The 10295-nt window shown below is 33.1% G+C and overlaps 1 pseudogene; it reads right to left on the bottom strand.

Annotated features, from left to right (window-relative positions):
- Positions 1-8520: 8520 nt before the first annotated feature.
- On the bottom strand, positions 8521-9786 carry LOC109435639 (heterogeneous nuclear ribonucleoprotein A1-like; annotated as a pseudogene).
- Positions 9787-10295: the final 509 nt, after the last annotated feature.

Here is a 10295-nt window from a genome sequence, read left to right as displayed (position 1 = left end):
GGTTAGTTCCTGTATCCCTTTGAAATACCCTTATCACTGTGCGTGTGTCTGTGTGCACATACACATGTACATGTAACACTCCCTTACTCTTAGCAACTCCAAAATGTTCCAGGCTAATCTTGTTTATTTTCTACGCCAGATGTAGAAACAACCATTTCTCCAAGAAGTCTTGGTTCCTTTTATTGGAGAAAGGGATTAATAACTAATATCTGAGTGCTAGGTACACTTAGCTATTGGGGGATGATCATTATTTCTGTGTCCTCTCACTGACAAATCAAGGAACTGTGCGTGCACCTACTAACCCAGGTGTGTGTGTGTGTGTGTGTGTGTGTGTGTATAAATATTTATATATGTGATAATCTGTATCTGTGTTGAGATAAACACGAGATCGTAATGATGTTTCCAACTCTAGTCAATGATCGTATAGATCATTCTAGCCTCCACCGTTGGCTTATCTGTAACCTCTAACTCCAAAAGTTAGATGCCTGGCTTCCAGCATTTATCACCCATTTATTTAATTCTTCCATTTCAGTATACATGTATGAAAGTAAGAGAATTGTTAACCCATGCCCCCATGGAAACCAACTTTATCAACCAATACTTTTATACAGTTTCACCTGGCTTAAGTCTTACAGACAGATGTTACTCATTTCCAGTGTTAATTAGATCAGCACTTTTTCCCCCACATTCCCTTCAGTGACATTATTTGTAATACTCCCATACAGTGAAATCTTTTCACTTTTACATTCCATCCTGGAATCTCTTAAATTGTAGTTTTACTTGAACATATTAAGGTCCTCTTTTTTGTGTTATAAAGTTCTATAGGTTTTCACAAAGGCATGGGGTCATGTATCCATCATTATAGTAACAGAACAGTTCAGCCACACTAAAAAATAAAAATTACCTCTGCTTCACCAATTCATTTGCCCTACTTCCAGAATGCCTGGGAACCACCAATGTATTTTTCTGCCTTATATGGATGTCATAGTAATTGAAATCATACAGGATGTATAGTATGGAGTGATTTTAGATTGGCTTTCTCATCTTAGTAATGTGAATTTAAGATTCATCTATGTATTTTAAAAGCTTGTTTGGTCATTATTTATATTTCTGGAAAATATTCCAATATATAGATGTACCAAAGAGGGTTTATACATTCTCCTATATAAGGATATTTGGTTGTTTCCAGTTTGGGGCAATTGTGAATAAAATTGCTAAAAAACATTTGCGTGCAAGTTTATTCCTGGCTACAAGATTTCAAATCTAGGAGTATAACTACTGGATCATATGTTAAGACTATTTGTCAAACTGTCTTCCAAAGTTGCTATGCCATTTGACATGCACACCACTAAAAGAATAAGGAGAGTTCCTTTTCTCTGTATAATTGCCAGCACTGTTTATTGGAAGATTTTTTGTTTTGTTTTGTTTTTTGTCATAGGTGTGTATTTCATATTTGTTGTGTTTTGACATTCCCTAATGACAATAGATATTGAACATTTTTCCATATAGTTATCTGCCATTTTTATACCTTCCTGGATAAGTTGTTCAGATCTTTTACCTATTTTTAAATTAGGCTTGTTTACTTACTTATTGCTTAGTTTTAAGGGTCATTTTTATATTTTAGACATAAGTCCATTATCAAATATCCAATATTTTGTCCCAATCTGTGGATTATCTTTTCATTTTTTAACAATGTGCAGAGCAAAATATTCAATTTTAATAAAGTACAAATTATGAATTTTTCTTTTAAATTAATGTGTATTTATGGCTCAGAATGTTGTCTATCTTAATGAATAATCCATGTGAACTTGAGAAGTTATACTTAAGAATATCATTTTTGAGCATTATTATGTAACACTTGATTTTTTTTCGGTTGTTCATTGCTGGTGTATTGGAAAACAGTTAATCTGTATAATAATCTTGTTTCCTCTTTCCTTGTTATATCTTCTATTAATTAGTTCTAGATGTTTTATTTTTGTTGTTGATTCTTTGGGATTTTTTAATAGACAATTATGTCTTCTGTAAATGGACAACTTTATTTCTTCCCATCAAATTTATATACTTTATTTTTCTTGTTTTGTGTACTAGCTAGGAAATAGAGTACAATGTTGGATAGAAATGATGGGAGAGACAGCAACTTAACTTTGTTCTCACTCTTAGGTGGAAAGCTTCCCGTTTCTTACAGTTAATTATGCTGCAACCTTTTTGTTGTTAAATTTTTTACCAAGTAGAAGATGCTCCCCTCTATTCCTAGTTAGGTGGAGAATATGTGCCATGATCAAGTGTTGGATTTTTACAAGGCATGTTTCTGCATCAATTAATATGATCATATAATTTCTCATTTTATCTTGTAGATATGGTAGATTACACGATTGATTTTCAAATATTGAATCAAACTCAAACCTGGAAAAAATTCCACTTGGTCATGGTGTATAATGATTCTTTTTATACACTGTTGTATTTTTTTAACTGATATTTTATCTAGGATACGTGCAGCCATATTTATAAGAGATATTGGTCTGTAATTTTCCTCTGATGATGCCTTTATCTCTTTATCTGCTTTTATTATTAGGGTAATGCTTATCTCATGCAATGAGTTAGGAACTGTTTTCTATTTTCTGAAAGAGATTTTGGAGAATTGATATTATTTTTTCCTTAAAGGTTGGGTGACATTAATCATTGAAAACATCTGAGCCTGGTGCTTTTGTTATTGGAATGTTATTAACTATTTAATCAGTTTCTACAACAGATACAGGCTTATTCAGATTATCTACTTCTACGTGTATGAGTTTTGTTTTTTTTCTTTCAAAAGAGTGTTACATTTCTTCTAACATATGAAATTTATGGGCATAAGTTGTTCATAACATTCTTTTAATGTCTCTGAGATCAGATCAGTAGTGATGTGTCTTTCATTTCAGATATTGGTAATCTGTGTTTCTGGGTTTTTTATTTGTTTGCTTTTTGTTTTTTGTTGTTTTTTGTTTGTTTGTTTGTTTTTTGGTTATTGGCTAAAGTTTTATCAATTTTATTGAAGTTTTCAAAGAACCAGCTTTTGGTTTAGCTGATATTCTCTGTTGTTTCTGCAGTAATTTTTATTTACTTTCTTCTGTTTGGTTAAGCCTTAAATTACTCTCCTTTTACTAGTCTTCTAAGATCAAAGCCTAGATTATTGATTTTAAATATTTATTCTTTTTTAGATATATGCATTTAATGTTAATATTTTCTCTCTACACAATGTTTTTGCTGTATCTCATAAATTTTGGTAAGATAACTTTCATTTAGTTTAAAATATTTTAAAAGTTTCTCTTAAGATTTTCTTAAACCCATTGTTATTTTAAAATGTGCTATTTAATGTGCAAAATCTCTTTGGTGTATTTTTCTTGGTGCTTGTTTTTCTTCATGTTTCCTGAGTTTTCTAGATCTGTAGTTTAGTGATTAATTAATTTAGGAAAATTTATACCCTTTATTACTTCAAATATATATTTTATTCTGTTCCTTCTACATCTGATATTCCTATCATTTCAATGTTACACCTTTTGACATTACTTCATGGTTCTTGAATATTTTTTCCTGCTTTTTGTTTTCATTTTTTTCTCTTTATATTTTAGTTTGAGGTGTTTCTGCTAATTTATTTTAAATATTATTGATGCTTCCCTTATCTATGCCCAATCTACTGACAAGACCATAATATTCATCCTCTATTTTTGTTATAGTGTTTTTGTTTATTTCTATTATTTCACTTTTATTCTTTCTTAGAGGCTCCATTTCCCGGTTTACATTATCCATCTGTTCCTGCATATTTTTCTCTTTTTTTCTTATTACTTTTATTAACTATTGTAGTTATATTAAATAACTTACCTAATTTCCAATGTCTGTGCTCAATGTATGATTCTGGTTATTTTGCTCACTTTGTGCCTTTAGATTCTGTTTTCATTGCCTTTTGATCTGTCTTATACTTTTTTCTTGACAGCTGTAGAACGTTATCTGGCAATGGGAACTGATAAATAGATTTCAGTGTGAGGATTTAGGTTAATCTGGCTAGAAATAGGAAGTGCTTGATGTTTGCAGTAGCTGAAGGTAGATAGCCTTTAATTCCTCAATTCTTTTGTTTTGTCTCCTCTCTTAGCTTGAGGCTTCCCTGAGTATGTTTCAGAAAGAGTCTGTAAGTTGCAGCTCTTCCTGTGCAATCTACTGTTATTAACCTGTTGGGTTAGTGGTAAAGTGAGCAAAAGGAACAATTTTCTATAATCTTATTAATACGTTGGTCATCCAGTGGGTCTGCGATTTTCACAGGTGTTTCTCCATTTGGTATAGCTTTTTATTTTTTCCTCTCAGTTGATATAGGAAGTCTAAACTGGGCTATAGCTAAAGAAAAGTTCTACATCCAAAAGATCAGGTTCAGTAGAGTAATATTCACTGGAGACCCAGTCTTTGTTATGGAGAACAATTAGGGTACATTTTAAGGGATTATTCTCACCTCCTTCTGCCAGATCATGAAGGAATCTTTCTTGCACCTTCATTCTGAGTTCCTGATGAGGTTCCTAGAAGTTAAACCCACAAAAGTATAGGACCCTCTCCCCAAGACTACTTACTTTCATGCTAGTCTACTCAAGCCCCAGAAATTTATCAAAATATCATTTAAATGTTCCTGCAAATTTAAGACTCAAGTAGCTTCTACTTCAGGTAAGATCTCAGTTATGATTCTGAATTTGCCTTTCTCTCCAGATACTGAGGTGGTCGTTTGCTCTGCAACTTCAGGTTCCTGATGGATCTAAGAAAAGTCATTCAATTCCAGTTTGTTTAGTTTTTATCTTGTATATGGATGGAAGTGACACCTTCAAGGTTCTTTACATGTCAGAGCTGAAACTGGAAATGGCACACTTAATTTTTATATTATTAAGCTTGTTTAAATCATTATCCAGCCCATTTTATTAATTTTGATAGGACAAAACAACGTAAGAGCGGTATTTTTATTTTTTATTTTTAATCATATTCTTATATTAAATAGATGATATTGAAATTCAAATGTTGATGAACTTCAAACATGGATATTGAAAAGATTGTGTATATATATTTTTTTTTAATTTAAATTAAAGTCTGTTGATAAACAAGCACACTAAAATATAGGACCAAAACAGGTGTACTAATCTGCCAAAAATGAAACAAAATAAACATTTACTCTCTTTTATTAGATTGTATGGCAGAAAAATATTAATCTTTGTAGCTACAACATGACTTGGTATTCATAGGCATATTTCATAAAATAAAATACATCTAATATTTTAAAATTGCATCTAGTATTTTTAATGTTTTTTCAAAATTCATAAGATTGTCATATAATGTGGATTCAAATGTCAATGCTTTAATTTCAATGCTAACTTAGGTGAATTTAAAGTGTCATAGGTTTTCAGTAAATTCAATGTGTTGGCTGCCAAGAATATAATGGAGAATAATCTGTGATCTTTTCACTCAAGGAACTTGTTTAAGTCTACATAAACTTGATATCTCTTTTATTTCTGTTTTTCATGAAACAGGACTATGATTTGGTGTTCTAAATTCATTATTTATCTTGAAAAGCAGGAAACAGTACTTGAAAATTTTGAACTATTTCACGTCAGTGTTTTTACATTACAAAGGAGATAACAATTCCCCCTTAGAGTGTTGGTGTCATTATTAGAAATTAAATATGTGAAGCATTTTTAATAGCATGGCTTAATAATGATAGAATTAAGAAATAACAAATATGGTTTCATTAAGTCTATAATCCATTTTGAGTTGATTTTTGTGTACGACATTAAGGTAAAGGCCTAATTTCATAATTTTGCATGTATCTATCCAGTTTTCTCAGCACCATTTATTTAAGACTATCCTTTTTCCATGGTGTAGTCATAAAACCTTTGACAAAGATCAGTTGACCTTATATGTTTGGGTTTATTTCTAGGCACTCTGTACTGTTCCATTGGTATATGCATCTGCTTTTATTCTGGTACCATACTGTTTGGATTACTATATGTTTATAATATAATTTGAAATCAGAAAGTGTGTTGCCTCCAGTTTCTCTCTTCTTTCTCAAGATTGCTTTTAACTTTTCTGTGTCTTTTGTGATTCCATACAAATTTTATGATTATTTTTTCTATTTCTATAAAAAACGTCATTGGAAGCTTGATGGGGATTGCACTGAATCTGTAAATTGGTTTCAGTAAAGTGGACATTTCAACAGTATTAATTCTTCCAATCCACGAATACAGGCTATCTATTTATTTTCATCTACTTCAGTTTCTTTTATCAATACTTTATATTTTGAGAAAAGACCTGGACTTGATCTTTAGGATTATCATTTGTGTTGAAGAACAATATCCCCAAAATGCGTCCATGTCCTAATTTTTAGAACCTGTGAATACATTACCATACATTCTAAAAGGTGCTTTGTAAATATGATTAAACTTAAGCACCTTGAAACAGTGAGATTATTGTAAATTATGCAGGGAAACCCAGTCTAAATCACCTGAGTCATCAAAATATGATAAACTTTCTTGGGTTTGGGGACGAAAGAAGGATCAGAGTGATGTAATATTGTGTTTGCAGAAAACCACAGCCAAGGAAAGAGGATTGCCTCATTAAGCCAAGGAAAGTGGGTGGCCACTAGAAGCTGCAAACAAAGAACCTAATATACCTCCAGAAAGGAATGCAGTCAGGAAGACACTTTAATTTTAGACCACTGAGACCTATGTTGGATTTCTGACCTATAGAATTATAAGATAATAAATGTGTGCTGTGTAGAGCCATTAAGTAGGCATAATTTGTTACGGTAGTGATGAAAAATTAATACATCATGTACTTGGTTGTATCATAAACAGATTAGTTAACTTTGTAATATGTTAAATATTTTTTTTTATGTCATAGGGTTACTAAGTTAATTAAAATAGTATTATTAGGACTTAGCACATAATGAATTATTAGTGTTTGGGTTTAGCACTTGATACAAAATTAATAAATTAGTATCACTTATTAATGGAGTAAAATTTCAGTTGAACAATGAGAAATTGGATAGATGTTAAGTTGTCTGTGACAGTCTCTTTTCAAGGAAAAAATAAAAACTCTTATCAATTCAGTACCTCTCTATCAGCTATAATCCACTTAAAGAGCATCAGATTAATTGATTCAATTTTAATAACCCACCACATTGTTCCCTGTGGTATTTATACTTTAAAAAGGAGAAGAACATTAAATTAATATTTATTGTACACCAACTATGTGAATATGTCAATACATTGAACAGATTATGATACCTTGGAATGAATAATTCATTATATTCATAAAAACATTCTTGTCTATTTCCTTTTTAACATTGAAATTAATATAAATAATTTAAAATATGGAGTGATGTTGGAAAATAATAAAGCTTCAAAATATTTTAGTTCACTTTATCAAATAAGAAGTTAATGTTATTCAAATTTCATATATATATATATGTGTGTGTATATATATCCATATACACACACACACACACACACACACACACACACACACGGTGCCAAAAACTGTATACAACACACACACAGAGGGTGCCGAAAGTGTATACATTTTTTTTAATTAAAGTTTTTTGGGGTGAAAATTGTTAGTAAAGTTACAGTGGTTTCAGGTGTACAATTCTGTTGTACATCATCTATATATCGCATTGTGTTTTCACCACCTCGAGTCAGTTCTCCTTCCATTACCATATATTTGGTCCTTTTACCCTTATCTACCACTTTTCCCCCACCCTACCCCCCATCCTTTGGTAACCACTAGGATATTGTCTGTGTCTATGAGTTTTTATGTCTTCATTTGTTTGTCTTTTTCCTTTGTTGTTTTCGGTTTTATGTACCACATATCAGTGAAATCAAATGGTGCTCTACATTTTCTGTTTGACTTATTTTGCTTAACATTATAATCTCAAGATCCATCCATGTTGTCGCAAATGGCACTATTTCATCTTTTTTTATGGGAAAATAGTGTTCTATTGTGAATATATACCATATCTTCTTTATCCAATCATCTATTGAAGGACACTTTGGTTGTTTCCATGTCTTGGCCACCGTAAATAAAGCTGCAATGAACATCGGAGCACATATATCTTTATGGATAAATGTTTTCAGATTGTTTGATTAGATACCCAAGAGAAGGATTGCTGGGTCATATGGTAATCCTATTCTTAACTTTTTGAGGAATCTCCACACCGACTTCCATGACAGCTGCACCGATCTGCATTCCCACCAACAGTGTATGAGGGTTCCTTTTTCTCCACAGCCTCTCCAACACTTGTTATTATTTGTCATGTTGATCATAGCCATTCTAACTGGGGTGAGGTGATATCTCATTGTGATTTTTATTTGCAGTTCTCTGTTGATTAGTGATGTTGAGCATTTTTTCATATGTCTATTGGCCAGTTGTACGTACTCGTTGGAGAAATGTCTCTTCAGGTCCTCTGCCCATTTTTTAATTGGATTTTTTTTGTTGTTTTGTTTTGTTTTTAAAGACACATTTATTCAGCATCATGATCAGACTATTACATTTAGCAATCAACAGCATGGGTGCAAAAAATAATAATCTACATTAAAACCCTTTGTTGGAATGCTTTACACTTTCCACAGAACAGAAACTAAAATAACCTGTTATACAATTAGTCACAAATACAGTCCTCGAGTTTTTTGCCCATACACCTGAGTATGGTCTAAAACATGTCTTCTTTGTAGCAGCTAAGCCCTGCCACCATTGTGCTTGGTTGAGTTCACAAATCTGTTGTAACCTATAGCTTCCCTGTCACTTCTCTGGCTCTCCTCTCCTGCTGTTTTGGTTCCTGGCAGTTATTAAAACCTTCTGCCACTGCCATAGCTACTGCTGCTGCTGGAACCGCCATAGCCACCTTGGTTTCGTGATTTGGCAAAGTATTGACCTCCACCACCATAGGGGCCAGAGCTTCTGCCTCCAAAGTTCCCTCCTTTCATGGGTCCAAAATTTGAAGATTGATTGTTGTAATTGCCAAAATTGTTGTAGCTTCCACTACCTCCAAAATTGCTTCCATCACTACCAAATCCATTATTGCCCTCCCCACTGCCACCATATCCTCCTCCACGATGACTGCCTCCAAAGCCACCTCGACCACTGAAGTTTCCTCCATGACCAAAGTGGTCATTCCCACCAAAGCCACCTCCTCAACCAGCACCAAAGTTTCCAGAACCACTTCGACCTCTTTAATTGGATGAAGCACTAGCCATCTCTTGCTTAGATAGGGCTTTCCTTACTTCAAAGTTGTGGCCACTCACACTGTGGTATTTCTGAATGACAATCTTGTCTACAGAGTCATGGTGATCAAAGATTACAAAAGCAAAGCCTCTCTTCTTGCCACTGCCTCGGTCAGTCATGATTGCAATCATTTCAATTTTCCCATACTGTTCAAAATAATCTCTCAGGTGATGTTCTTCAGTGTCTTTAATACCACGGACAACAATCTTTTTCACAGTTAAGTAGGCACAAAGTCTTTGAGAATCTTCTCTTAAGACAGCCCTCTTTGGTTCCACAACACTTCCATCCACCTTGTGTGGCCCTGCATTTATGGCTGCATCCAACTCCTCCACAGTGGCATAGGTGACAAACCCAAAGCCTCTGGAGCGCTTGGTGTTTGGGTCTCTCATCACCACACAGTCTGTGAGCATTCCCTATTGCTCAAAATGGTTCCTCAGACTCTCATCGGTTGTTTCAAAGCTCAAACCTCCGATGAGGAGGTTCCGCAGCTGTTCAGGCTCTTTGGGAGACTGACTGAGACATGACGACCGTGGGAAGGGTGACTTTAATGATGCTTACTCGGCGGTGTCCACCGACAGAAAGGAGTGATCCAACGAACGCATCTAATTGGATTGTTTTTTGTTGTTGTTGTTGAGTTGTATGATTTCTTATATATTTTGGATATTAGCCCCTTATTGGAGGAAAAAAATATATTCACATTTTAAGAAAGGGAAAAACTATATTAAAATTGCACTGATGGTAACTGATTTGAGCACCTCTTGTAATTGTAGAAGTTAAACGTGATATATTCATGTTTTTATTGTTATATATTGAGTATGACAATTTTAATACAGTTTTTTTCCTTTCTTAAAATGAGTATACTTTTTTTTGGCACCCTCTGTATATACATGTTTTGTAATCATTATTAACCCAATACCATACTATTTTATTTTAATATCCCTATATTACTTTCATGTTTTTGTTTTGTTCTTATATTTTTAATACAATTTATGGACTTATTTTATGTTGTA

Source organism: Rhinolophus sinicus, chromosome 6 (genome assembly GCF_057876585.1).
Source record: "Rhinolophus sinicus isolate RSI-liver-muscle chromosome 6, RSI-T2T, whole genome shotgun sequence".
Taxonomy (NCBI): Eukaryota; Metazoa; Chordata; class Mammalia; order Chiroptera; family Rhinolophidae; genus Rhinolophus; species Rhinolophus sinicus.
The sequence above is the reverse complement of the archived record's forward strand: the minus strand, read 5'-3'. Positions and strand labels throughout refer to the sequence as shown.